Source organism: Anomaloglossus baeobatrachus, chromosome 1 (assembly GCF_048569485.1).
Source record: "Anomaloglossus baeobatrachus isolate aAnoBae1 chromosome 1, aAnoBae1.hap1, whole genome shotgun sequence".
In the NCBI taxonomy this organism is placed as follows: Eukaryota; Metazoa; Chordata; class Amphibia; order Anura; family Aromobatidae; genus Anomaloglossus; species Anomaloglossus baeobatrachus.
This window is the reverse complement of record NC_134353.1, coordinates 851,903,864-851,916,111: the sequence shown is the minus strand read 5'-3', so window position 1 is coordinate 851,916,111 and position 12,248 is coordinate 851,903,864. Positions and strand designations below refer to the sequence as shown.

The 12,248-nt window shown below is 52.7% G+C and overlaps 1 protein-coding gene across 1 annotated transcript in view; it reads left to right on the top strand.

Annotated features, from left to right (window-relative positions):
- GFM2 (GTP dependent ribosome recycling factor mitochondrial 2) overlaps nt 1-12,248 on the top strand; it is a 121,693-nt gene that overhangs the window by 23,675 nt on the left and 85,770 nt on the right. The window lies entirely within an intron of this gene.

The window sequence follows — 12,248 nt, the reverse complement described above, 5'->3', positions numbered from 1 at the left end:
TGGTAACCACGGTAAACATCGGGTAACCAAGAAGCCCTGTCCTTGGTTACCCGATATTTACCTTCGTTACCAGCCTCCGCCGCTCTCATGCTGTCAGTGCCGACTCCTGCTTCTTGCACATGTAGCTACAGCACACATCGGGTAATTAACCCAATGTGTGCTGTAACTAGGAGAGCAGGGAGCCAGCGCTAAGCAGTGTGCGGTGCTCCCTGCTCTGTGCACATGTAGCTGCAGCACACATCGGGTAATTAACCCGATGTGTGCTGTAACTAGGAGAGCAGGGAGCCAGCGCTCAGTGTGCGCTGCTCCCTGCTCTCTGCACGTGTAGCTGCGTGCACTGGTAACCAAGGTAAATATCGGGTTGGTTACCTGATATTTACCTTAGTTACCAAGCGCAGCATCTTCCACGCGGCGCTGCTGGCTGGGGGCTGGGACACTGGTTGCTGGTGAGCTCACCAGCAACTCGTGTAGCCACGCTCCAGCGATCCCTGCCAGGTCAGGTTGCTGGTGGGATCGCTGGAGCGTCGCAGTGTGACATCTCACCAGCAACCTCCTAGCAACTTACCAGCGATCCCTATCAGGTTGGATCGTTGTTGGGATCGCTGGTAAGTTGTTTAGTGTGACTGGGCCTTTAACCTTATTCTAATCTTTACAAAGTTTAATCACAAATTGGGCACTGACGGCGCTGGATGCTGCAGCTGCTGCTGTTTAGGAAGGCTGACGCTTCACTGGGGCTTGGAGCTGTGGAATCCGGAGGGCACACAGAGAGCGGGCTGGTAAGCCACAACCTCTGGTTGTGGGCTTTTTATTATACACTCTCAGGGCATTCTACAGGAGTGTATTCTTGCTGCAGAGCTGCCACCTCAGCAGCATGTCTGTCACCCGAAGCAAGGCTGCAAACATGTACGCTATATGCACTGCTTGTAAGCTCATTCTGCCAGAGCCAAGCACATACCCACATTGTAATGCCTGTGCTAATATGGTTGTGTCTCAGCCTGGAGCCTCCTCAGGGGTCCCTCTGGCTGCTCCGGCCCCGGTGGCTGAACCCCCGGCTTGGGTAGCGTCCTTCTCACAAGCTATTTCCCAGTCTTTTGCCGACTCCATGGGGCAGTTGTCCCGGACACTGCTGTCCATGCATCAGCCCCCTTCTCAGGGTGCCTCTGCTGCTCCGAGCTCTGCAGAGCTCTCAGAGCATGTCCTAGGACCCCGTCCCCCTAAACGGAGACGCAGGGACCCTTCTCCTTCCTCGTCCCACGGCTCTGATTCACGAGCCGAGGTGCAGGGCGAGGAGGACTCGTTAACTGTGGGCTCAGACGCTACCTCTATGTACCCCATTGACTTGTCTGAGGGTGATGCGGATGTCAGTGACTTGATTGCATCCATTAACTCCGTTCTGAACCTCAACCCACAAGAGTCAGAGGAACAACCCTCTCTGGTAGAGGTACACCAGTTTACCTCTCCTAAGAAACCTAGGAGTATGTTTTTTAACCACTCCAGCTTTCACACCACTGTTACCAAGCCCAGGGCCTGTCCTGACAAACGTTTTCCGAAGCGTAGTTCAGATGACCGTTTTCCTTTTCCACCAGAGGTGGTTAAGGAATGGGCACAGTCCCCAAAGGTCCTCCGGTGTCCAGAATCTCAGCCCGCACAGTCGTAGCTGTGGCTGATGGCACTTCTCTTAAGGATCCCACTGACCGCCAGGTTGACCTTCTGGCCAAGTCTGTATATGAGGCGGCAGGAGCCTCGTTCTCCCCGTCTTTTGCGGCAGTGTGGGCTCTTAAGGCAGTCTCTGCCTCTCTGGCGGAGATGCATTCCCTCACCAGGGACTCTATTCCTGAGACGGATGCCTTAACTTCTCAAGCTTCGGCTTTTGCATCCTACGCCATGTCTGCCATCCTGGAGGCTTCTCACCGCACGGCGGTGGCCTCCGCTAACTCCCTAGCGATCCGCAGGATCTTGTGGCTTAGAGAGTGGAAAGCAGACGCTTCCTCTAAGAAGTTCCTTGCGAGTCTCCCTTTTGCTGGGTCCCGGCTGTTTGGGGAACAGCTGGATGACATAATTAAGGAAGCTACTGGCGGGAAGAGTACTTCCTTGCCACAAACTAAAGCCAAGAAACCTGTCCAGGGCAGGAACCAATCGAGGTTTCGTTCCTTTCGTTCCTCTAACTGGTCATCCTCTAAGCCCTCGACCTCGTCCACTACCGCAGCCAAGGATCGTAAACCCAACTGGCGCGCAAAGCCGCGTCCTCAAAAGACCGGAGGAGCCGCTGCCACTAAGGCTGCCTCCTCTTGACTATCTGGCTGCGCCAGCAACGTCCTTGGTCGGTGGCAGGCTCTCCCACTTTGGCGACGTGTGGTTTCAACACGTCTCCGATCAGTGGGTGCGGGATATCATCTCCCACGGCTACAGGATAGAATTTTCTTCCAGCCCGCCAAACAGATTTTTTCTGTCCACCCCCCCCCCTGCTCCAAAGCCGCCGCCTTCTCTCAGGCCGTGGCATCCCTGCAGGCCAACGGTGTAATTGTTCCGGTTCCCGCCCGGGAACGGTTCAGCGGTTTCTACTCAAACCTCTTTCTAGTCCCCAAGAAGGACGGTTCCTTCCGGCCCATCCTGGATCTCAAGCTTCTCAACAAGCATGTTCAGGTGCGGCACTTTCGCATGGAATCTCTGAGATCGGTCATTGCCTCAATGACCCAAGGAGATTTTCTGGCATCCATCGACATCAGAGATGCCTATCTGCATGTGCCTATTGCGGTTTCACACCAGCGTTGGCTACGCTTTGCGATCGGAGAGGAACATTTCCAATTCGTGGCTCTCCCCTTCGGCTTAGCCACGGCCCCTCGAGTATTCACCAAGGTCATGGCAGCAGTGGTTGCGGTCCTGCACCTCCAGGGGTTGGCAGTGATTCCTTACCTGGACGACCTTCTAGTCAAGGCCTCATCCAGTGCAGACTGCCAGCGGAGTGTCTCTCTCACTCTCACCACGCTAGTTCAGTTCGGGTGGCTTGTCAACCTGCCCAAGTCCACTCTGACCCCGACCCAGGTGCTTTTGTACCTAGGGATGCAATTCGAGACTCTGCCGGCACTTGTCAAGTTGCCCTTAGTCAAACAGCAGTCCCTTCGTCTGGCGGTGCGCTCTCTGCTGAGGCACCGCCGTCATTCCATCAGACACCTCATGCAGGTGCTGGGTCAGATGGTGGCATCAATGGAAGCGGTTCCCTTTGCCCAGTTCCATCTGCGTCCCCTGCAGCTGGACATTCTCCGCTGTTGGGACAAGCGGATCTCTTCCTTGCACAGGCTGGTGGCTCTGTCGTCACAGACCAGGAGCTCCCTTCAGTGGTGGCTTCGGCCCCTTTCTCTGTCACAGGGACGCTCCTTCCTGACTCCGTCCTGGGTGATCCTCACCACGGATGCCAGCCTCTCCGGTTGGGGAGCAGTATTTCTCCATCACCGAGCACAGGGCACTTGGACTCCGTCCGAATCAGCCCTCTCGATCAATGTGCTGGAGATCAGAGCTGTGTTTCTAGCTCTCCTAGCCTTTCACCACCTGTTGGCGGGCAGGCACATTCGAGTTCAGTCGGACAACGCGACAGTGGTTGCCTACATCAATCACCAGGGCGGGACTCACAGCCGTCTGGCGATGTTGGAGGTTCAACGAATCCTCCAGTGGACGGAGGACTCCAAGTCCACCATATCTGCAGTCCACATCCCAGGCGTGGAAAACTGGGAGGCCGATTACCTCAGCCGTCAAACCGTGGACAGCGGCGAGTGGGCCCTGCATCCGTCAGTGTTCAGATCAATCTGCCGCAAGTGGGGCACTCCGGAAGTGGATCTCATGGCATCCCGGCACAACAACAAGGTTCCGGTTTACATGGCTCGCTCCCACGATCCTCAAGCCTTCGCAGCAGACGCACTGGTTCAAGATTGGTCTCAGTTCCGTCTGGCCTATGTGTTTCCCCCTCTGGTGCTCTTGCCCAGGGTTCTGCGCAAGATCAGAATGGAGGGCCGTCGAGTCATACTCATTGCTCCGGACTGGCCCAGGCGAGCTTGGTACCCAGACCTGCTCCGTCTGTCCGTAGAGGTGCCGTGGCATCTCCCGGACCGCCCAGACCTTCTCTCTCAAGGTCCGTTCTTCCGCCAGAATTCTGCGGCTCTCAGATTGACGGCGTGGCTCTTGAGTCCTGGATCCTGACGGCTTCAGGCATTCCCTCTGAGGTCATTTCCACCATGACTCAGGCTCGGAAGTCTTCTTCGGCCAAGATTTACCACAGGACTTGGAGGATTTTCCTGTCCTGGTGTCGCTCTTCCGACCATGCCCCTTGGCCGTTCTCCTTGCCGACCATCCTGTCTTTTCTACAGTCTGGTCTACAGCTAGGACTGTCCCTCAATTCCCTCAAGGGACAGGTGTCGGCTCTGTCGGTTTTGTTCCAGCGGCGTATCGCCCGACTGGCTCAGGTGCGCACCTTCATGCAGGGCGCATCTCACATCATTCCTCCTTACCGGCGGCCCTTGGATCCCTGGGACCTTAATCTGGTCCTCACGGCCTTACAGAAACCCCCCTTTGAGCCTCTCAGGGAGGTTCCCTTGTTTAGACTTTCACAGAAAGTTGTTTTTCTAGTAGCCATAACTTCTCTCAGGAGAGTTTCTGATTTGGCTGCGCTCTCTTCGGAATCCCCCTTTTTGGTGTTTCACCAAGACAAGGTGGTTCTTCGTCCGACTCCGGACTTTCTCCCTAAGGTGGTGTCTCCCTTCCACCTTAACCAGGACATTTCATTGCCTTCTCTTTGTCCGGCCCCTGTGCATCGCTTTGAGAAGGCGTTGCATACTTTGGATTTGGTGCGAGCGCTCCGAATCTATGTGTCACGCACCGCCGCTTTTAGGCGGTGCACCTCACTTTTTGTGCTAACTACTGGTCAGCGCAAGGGTCTCGCTGCTTCTAAACCAACCCTAGCTCGTTGGATCAGGTCGGCTATCACCGATGCCTACCAGTGTTCTCAGGTGCCTCCCCCGCCAGGGATTAAGGCGCACTCGACCAGAGCTGTCGGTGCCTCCTGGGCTTTCAGGCACCAGGCTACGGCTCAGCAGGTTTGTCAGGCTGCCACGTGGTCCAGTCTGCACACTTTTTCGAAGCACTACCAAGTGCATGCTCATGCTTCGGCAGATGCGAGCTTGGGCAGATGCGTTCTTCAGGCGGCTGTCGCCCATTTGTGAAGTTAGGTTTTGCCTACTTCTCAGTTGGTTTATTCCCCACCCATGGACTGCTTTGGAACGTCCCATGGTTTGGGTCTCCCATAAGGAACGATAAAGAAAAAGAGAATTTTGTTTACTTACCGTAAATTCTTTTTCTTATAGTTCCGACATGGGAGACCCAGCACCCTCCCTGTTGCATGTTGGCAGTTTTTTGTTCCGTGTGTTTCACCGGCTGTTGTTAGTAGACAGAGTAAAACTCGGAATAGCCGGAACTCTATCTCTACTTATGGGTGGATGTCCTCCTTCAGCTTTTGCACTGAACTGGTTAGATTGTCATCCAGGGGGTGTATATAGCCCGGAGGGAGGAGCTACACGTTTGAGTGTAGTACTTTGTGTGTCCTCCGGAGGCAGAAGCTATACACCCATGGTTTGGGTCTCCCATGTCGGAACTATAAGAAAAAGAATTTACGGTAAGTAAACAAAATTCTCTTTTTTACTCCAACACCATTTTAAGTCATTCAGGCTTAATGGAGTATTGGAGGCTGTAGCGGGGTGGGGGTCCCCCAGGGCGACAAAGAGGCAGTGACCCAAATAGTCCGATCTAAACAGCTTTATTATCCTCGCTGTACAGGTAAAGTCATCCGGAACACAGCCGGGTTATGCACCGTCCATACGGGTCCCCGTCACACAGGCACCCCTTGCCGTAGGAGACGGTCTTACGATACCCTGTTCGGCTGTTCCAGGAGGGTCCACAGACTTATAATCAGTCCACGCAGGCCTGGAGCTTTCCCAGGCTTCCTGCTCTGCAGCTTACAAAACAGACTCTGCCCCACCCAGGCCTTTACAAAGAGCTTTTAAACGAGAACTGTGGCCATGAGCCACCTGCATAACCCGGCCTGGAGGTTACTGGACTGACCACTATGTAGGGCTCTAATATGTTTCTGTACGCATTCTGGGAGATACGTACCGTCCGTCACATATCAATTGCCCCGCTATTTCACATACCCCCCTCTCCGTTCAAACCCGAGGGGATGAACGGACGCTCCCAAACAGGCCGCCCGAGACAGGGCATCGGCATTGCCCTGGGATGAACCGGCCCGATGTTCTACCGTAAAACTGAAATTCTGAAGGGACAGGAACCAGCGGGTGACCCGGGCATTCCGTTCCTTCGCATTTCTCATCCAGACGAGGGGCGCGTTGTCCGTTACCAACCGAAACTGTCGCCCGAGCAAATAATAGCGCAAGGACTCCAAGGCCCATTTAATAGCCAAGCACTCCTTCTCCACTACGCTATAATTCTTTTCTGCCGGGGTAAGTTTCCGGCTCAAATAGGTAACCAGATGGTCAGTTCCATTTACCTCTTGCGAGAGTACGGCACCCAGACCCACCTCTGAGGCATCTGTTTGTACCAGGAATTTGTTACCGAAATCGGGGCTAATGAGGACCGGTTGACCACACAAGACAGTCTTCATGGACTGAAACGCTTCCTCAGCCTGAGGGGTCCAGCGTACCATAGCCGCCTTCTTACCCTTCAACAGATCGGTCAAAGCTGCTGTTCTCCCGGCAAAGTCCGGTATAAACCGCCGGTAATACCAGGCAATGCCGAGGAACGCTCTCACCTGTTTAGTGGACACTGGTCTGGGCCACTTTTGGATGGCCTCTATTTTATTTACTTGAGGTTTGATCACCCCGCGGCCAATCACGTACCCCAAATAGCTGGCTTCCTCCTGACCGATTGCACATTTTTTTGGGTTTGCGGTCAATCCTGCCGCCCGCAGGGAGTTAACGACGGCCTGGACCTGGGACAAGTGGGTCTGCCAATCGGAACTGAAGATGATGATGTAATCTAGATAGGCGGATGCGTACTTCTGATGGGGTTCCAACACTATGTCCATCAGTCTTTGGAAAGTAGCCGGGGCTCCATGTAAACCCAAAGGCAAGACAACATAGTGATAGAGCCCCTCTGGTGTAATAAAGGCCGTCTTTTCCTTGGCTGACTCTGTCAGCGGCACCTGCCAATAGCCTTTGGTAAGGTCAAGCGTCGTGAAATATTGAGCCTTTCCCAACCGTTCAATAAGTTCGTCCACCCAGGGCGTCGGGTAAAGGTCGAACTTGGAAATCTCATTCAATCTCCGGAAGTCATTGCAGAAACGTAGCGACCCGTCGGGTTTTGGAATTAGCACAATGGGACTAGCCCAGTCACTCTTTGATTCCTCGATCACCCCTAGGGTAAGCATCTGTTTCACCTCTGCTGCAATGGCTTGTCTCCGGGCCTCGGGCACCCGGTACGGTTTCATACGCACCTTAACCCGAGGCTCGGTGACAATGTCATTTTGGATAACCGAAGTACGGCCGGGTACCTCGGAAAACACATCTGAGTTCTGCTGTACTAACTTCTGAACTTCCCGACGCTGCGGCTTAGTGAGGGTGTCGCCTAAGTGTACCCCCCCTTCGGTTCCCAGGATGGGCGGCCCTACAGGTTCCCCACAGGGCCCCACCTGTGTTACTCTCGTCACCAGACAGTCACGGTCTTTCCAGGCTTTAAGCAAGTTAACATGATACAGTTGTTCCGGCTTCCTCCTTCCCGGCTGGTATATTCGGTAGTTCACCTCCCCCACCTTTTCCCGAACCTCATACGGCCCCTGCCATTTGGCCAACAGTTTACTTTCGGCGGTGGGCACCAAAACCAAGACCCGATCCCCTACATTAAAAGATCTGTTGGTGGCTCGTGTGTTATAAGTGCGCCTTTGTGCCCCTTGTGCCCTTGTTAAATGTTCTTTTACAATAGGCAAAACCGCTGCGATGCGGTCCTGCATTAGAGGCACATGTTCAGTCACACATTTATATGGGGTGGGCTCCTGTTCCCATGTTTCCTTGGCTACGTCCAGCAAGCCCCTAGGGTGTCTGCCATAAAGCAACCTGAATGGCGAAAAACCCGTGGATGCCTGCGGCACCTCTCGGAGCGCAAACATAAGATAGGGCAACAGCATGTCCCAGTCCCTCCCGTCCTTGGCAACCACTTTTTTAAGCATGGACTTAAGGGTTTTGTTTCACCGCTCGACCAGCCCATCGGTTTGCGGATGGTACACCGATGTGCGCAGGTGCTTTATTTTCAACAGTTTACATAATTCTTTTGTCACCTTGGACATAAATGGGGTCCCCTGGTCAGTAAGGATCTCCTTTGGTAACCCAAGACGACAAAACATGGCAAATAACTCCCGAGCAATAAGCTTCGCGGAGGTATGGCGCAGCGGAATGGCCTCTGGATAGCGTGTGTGCGTAATCCACAACCACCAAAATGTGTTGGTGACCGCGTGCGGATTTTTACCAGGGGCCCTACCAGATCCATTGCAATCCGTTCAAAAGGTTCCTCTATAATAGGAAGAGGCACCAATGGACTCCGGAAATTCGCAATGGGCGAGGTCAGTTGGCAGTCCGGGCAGGATTCACAGAATTTCCGTACATCTGCGTACACTCCCGGCCAAAAGAACCTCTGTAAAATACGCTGTTGTGTCTTGGTAACCCCTTAGTGCCCCCTGAGGGGGTGTGTGTGAGCCATGTTAAGCACTGCCTGACAATGGGATTGTGGCACGACCAGTTGTTCTACTATCTCTTCCCTGCTTTTGTCTATTCGGTAGAGTAAATCATTATAATCCGCCATGTGGGGAAAGACAACTTCTGCCCCTGGTTGTTGGACCACCCCATTCACCTCTTTTACATTCCCCCACTCCTGGGAGAGGGTAGGATCCCTTAGCTGTGCCGTCCTGATGTCCTCCCGGGACGTTTCCAGCTCCGGGATCGCTACAGTTTCTTCACTTTCTCCTGCCAACACCTCTAGTGGACCCCTGTCAGGTTCTTCCCCTGTCCCAAGGTCGGCGATCCCTACAGCAGGTATCCCCGACTCGGGGTCATCGGGTTCCGCACCCAGATTCATTTTTGCCTGGGAAAACGTATTATTTCTCTCCCACAGGTACCAAAACAACGGAAAATCCCTTCCCATCACTACCCCGTATGGTAGAGTTTTCACCACTCCTACTACATGCGTCACGTCTCCGCACGGAGTGGAGAGGCACACCTCTGCTGTTGGATATTTGCGGAGCTCACCATGTATACACACAATCCCAACCTCCCTCTCCGTGGACTCCGACCCCGAGATCAGCGACCCATGAACGAGGGTCACTATACTGCCCGAGTCCAAAAGGGCCTCTGCCCGATGCCTATTTACATACACATGACAGAGAGGAGGTTCAAGAATAGGGCGGGCAGCATACACCGTATTAGCATACATAGACATTCGGCGTGTGTACCCACAATCCATGGACTCCGTAATCAACGGGCAATAAGCGGCGATATGGCCGGGCCCTTGACGTCTCCAGCACTTCATAGCGGTGGCCCCACCAGTTTTTGTTACTATTCTAGGTGGGACTAGTCTTTTGCTACGCTCAGTGTGGGTTGCCCCCTCGATATGGGCTTGGTTTTTGTTGTTTACCAGCGCCGTACATGTCTCTCGGCCAGGGTCCTGTGGCCGCCGGGCCTGACGCACTGGGGCAGAATCTCGTATAAAAGTCCTGTGTGGCGGTATATCGCTCAACTAAACTCACCACCTGGTCCAGGTTACCCGGGTCTCCTTGCCCCACCCAACGTTGAATAGCGACTGGCAGAGTCCGCATCAACCGGTCGACTACCACCCTTTCCACCATCTGGGCTGGAGACAACACCTCCGGCTGTAACCACTTTTTAACCAGTTGTAGTAAGTCATATGCCTGAGACCTGGCTGGACAGGTCTCTACATTGGCCCATGAAAACACTCGCTGAGCCCTCACATAGGTATTGACCCCCAGACGGGCAAGGATCTCACCTTTCAATTTCGTGTAGTCCAGGGCATCCTCCCGGCTGAGGTCGAAGTAGGCTTTCTGGGCGTCCCCTATCAGGAACGGAGCCACCACTTCCGCCCACTGGCCTGCCGGCAGTTTTTCCTGCTCCGCTGTGCGCTCAAAAACCGTAAGGAAAACCTCCACGTCATCCTCCAGGCTTAGTTTCCACAGGGCAGAGTGAACCCTGTCCCTGGGCACTTGTCGGTTGGAGTCAGTTGCTGCCGGTGTCTCACGCAGGGCCGCAATCTGTTGCCGTAGTAATGCATTCGCCTCTTGTTGTTGTCGCTGGGTCTCCTGATGCTGCCGCCGGGATTCCTGATGCTGCCGCTGGGATTCCTGGTGCTGCTGCTGGAACAGACCCAATTGATCCTGTTGATTTTGCTGAATTGTTACCAACTGCCGCAGAAGCTCCTCCATGTTATCGGCCGGTTTATACTGTAGCGTAGCTGGCCTAATTATGGACATGCGGAGCCGTCATAGACTTCAGCTGGTTCAGCGGTGGGGTATGCCTCAATGCTCCTTGCCCGCATTCTCCACCATAATGTAGCAGGGTGGGGGTCCCCCAGGGCGACAAAGAGTCAGTGACCCAAATAGTCCGATCCAAACAGCTTTATTATCCTCGCTGTACAGGTAAAGTCATCCGGAACACAGCCGGGTTATGCACCGTCCATACGGGTCCCCGTCACACAGGCACCCCTTGCTGTAGGAGACAGTCTTACGATACCCCGTTCGGCTGTTCCAGGAGGGTCCACAGACTTATAATCAGTCGACGCAGGCCTGGAGCTTTCCCAGGCTTCCTGCTCTGCAGCTTACAAAACAGACTCTGCCCCACCCAGGCCTTTACAAAGAGCTTTTAAACGAGAACTGTGGCCATGAGCCACCTGCATAACCCGGCCTGGAAGTTACTGGACTGACCACTATGTAGGGCTCTAATATGTTTCTGTACGCATTCTGGGAGATACGTACCGTCCGTCACATATCAATGGCCCCGCTATCTCACAAGGCACATAAGTTTAAGGTCTTCTATGGAAAAACCCAACTCTACTACTAATTCACAGAAGGTGAGGAAATTACAAGGCATATATGGTATTTCACAATTCACCTGGCTTCCTAACCTACACCAATTAAAGGGGTTAAAAAACTGGAGCCTGCGGGTGCTGGATAGGTTTACTCATATTTTACAGGGAGTCAAGATTAATGAACTGAAATTGGAAAGTGAATTTGGAATGCTTCGCTCTGAATTGTATAAGGTTCTCCAGGTACGGCATACATATCATAGAAGGACTCGTTCCAGACAACTGTGTATCCCAAAATATGATCCTACAGAGGATGGCTTGTTCATGTAGATCTGGTGGTTTGATCTTAGTACTATAAAGAACATTTTCAATAAAAACATTTGCGATAAAAAAGTATGTATTTTTGTTTTATTAATTATAATGTATATAATGATATCACCTTACTATATATACTTCTGCTATATATATATATATATATATATATATATATATATATATATATATATATATATATATATACTTCTTATTTGTATCCATTTACTGCTTGAGAATGGTTCTGTCACACAGTAAGCGTTGCGAGTGCGTTCAGACCAAAAAGAGTTTGACACACGATAATAATCACCAACGCTACACCACAAACAAGGGGGGTACACTGGGGACACTAACAGTGGTGGGCCCTGGTGCTAGTGAGAGGGTAGATGGACACCTCCTATCCTCACCTGTAGCTGACCCTAATCTCCTAGCCAGTCCCTATACAGTCTCCGCAACTGTAGCCGTGCAGCACTCTGAGACCCTGAGAAGCCCTACAGATGCCCTTACTAGTGAGAGGCTGGTGAGGCTCACTAAACCCACTAGTGCACTAATAAGACAAGATGGTAAGGGAGACAAGCAGGGGAAAACAACAACACAAAAGTATAAAGTCCAGCTTCTGGAACGCTCCAGCTCAGCTCCTTCCACCAAGGGGGCCAGTATACAAATGGATTTGTATCTTCAGCAAAGTTTGCTGGGTAACACCTCTATTTTAAAACTGAAGGGCGTGACTACAAAGCTACTGCAGCTGAAACACTCTCAACTAGGAACTGGTGGAAAAGCTGGAAGCAGAATAAATTATATTAACCTTTTCAGTACTAAAAGAAACAAAACATTTAAATGTGGAAAGCCAGTTGAAG